This window comes from Magnolia sinica, chromosome 19 (assembly GCF_029962835.1).
Source record: "Magnolia sinica isolate HGM2019 chromosome 19, MsV1, whole genome shotgun sequence".
Classification (NCBI taxonomy): domain Eukaryota; kingdom Viridiplantae; phylum Streptophyta; class Magnoliopsida; order Magnoliales; family Magnoliaceae; genus Magnolia; species Magnolia sinica.
The window spans coordinates 42,988,912-42,990,238 of record NC_080591.1 but is presented as its reverse complement, the minus strand read 5'-3'; the positions used below and the strand labels follow the sequence as shown (position 1 = coordinate 42,990,238).

At 37.5% G+C, this 1,327-nt stretch overlaps 1 non-coding gene across 1 annotated transcript; it reads left to right on the top strand.

The window, feature by feature from the left end:
• The first annotated feature begins 300 nt into the window (after window positions 1-300).
• On the top strand, window positions 301-407 carry LOC131235869 (small nucleolar RNA R71). The gene has a single exon (XR_009166386.1). It is a non-coding gene; the product is annotated as a small nucleolar RNA R71 (small nucleolar RNA).
• The last annotated feature ends 920 nt before the right edge of the window (window positions 408-1,327 follow it).

The window sequence follows — 1,327 nt, the reverse complement described above, 5'->3', positions numbered from 1 at the left end:
TCCTTCTTTCCTTCCATTGCCTCAACTTTTCTTATGAGCGAAGTCACTTTATACTTGAGATCATCCTCTTCTTTCACAAGATACAATCCACCTTTCTCCTTAGATTGAGTCGGCTTAGACGTGGTGTTCGATTTTGGGTAATAGTCCCATGATTGTGTTTTTTCAGCAAGACTATCGAGGTAATCCCATACCTCGTCGACATTTTTATTAATGAATTCTCCATTACACATTGTCTCGACCATTAGGCGTATGGAAGATGTCAGTCCATCATAGAAAAAATTTGTAATGCGCCATGTTTTAAAGCCGTGTTGTGGGCATGAACTGACCAAATCCTTAAACCTTTCCTAACATTGGTAAAATGTTTCATCCTCCTTTTGGGTGAAGTTCATGATTACTTTTTTAAGGGTAATCGTTTTATGATGTAGAAAAAATTTCTTTATAAATTCCCTTTGCATATCATTCCATGTGCCAATGGATCTAGGACGCAGTGAATGTAACCACGTCTTATCCTTCTCCTTCAAGGAAAAAGGAAAGAGTCTCAGCCTGATTGTGTGCTCAGACACATTTTGAAAATATAAAGTGGCTATGATCTCATAAAACTCTTTCAAATGTAGATATAGTTCTTCAGATTCAAGCCCATGGAACTTAGGAAGGAGTTGGATAACCCCTGGCTTGATGTCCATATGTCCTGTATTTTCAGAAAAAATCATACATGAGGGCATACTCACCCCCGCTAGTTGTAAATAATTTTGTAAAGTACGAGGCGAGGGTGCTTGATGCACCTCATTCTCATCCTGAATGTCTTCCACCCTGGGTTGAGGTAGAAGAGGTTGGGTCTCAGCCATCACTTCAATTAACTCAGTGGATTTCGAGTGGTGTTTAGTCCTGCGATGGATAGTTAACCCCTCAACCAATCCTCCTTCAGTTAAGAGACGTCGAGTGTTGTCACGGGCTCACTTGGGCATGAAACACTCGCAGCCCTCAATCAAATTCGAAACCTAATCCTAAGAAAGGAAAAGAAAATCTAAAAAGAAAGAGAGGGTTGGAAAGAAGTTACCAAATTGGAGTCCCTAAGTTAAAAACCTGTAAAATAAAATAAAATAAGTTAGATTCTAAAAAGAGAAGGGCTAAAATTAGAAAATCCTTAAAAAGAAAGATAGCAGTAAACTGATTTCTAAAAGAAGGAATTCCTAAAAGAAAGTGAAAATTTCTAAAATAAATTAGGAAGGTCCTAAACTAGAAAGTAAGTTCCTAAAAGAGAACTGAAAAATAGAAAGTAGAGAAAGAGCTTACCGAATTAGAAATTTCTACCTTAAAAGCCTACAAA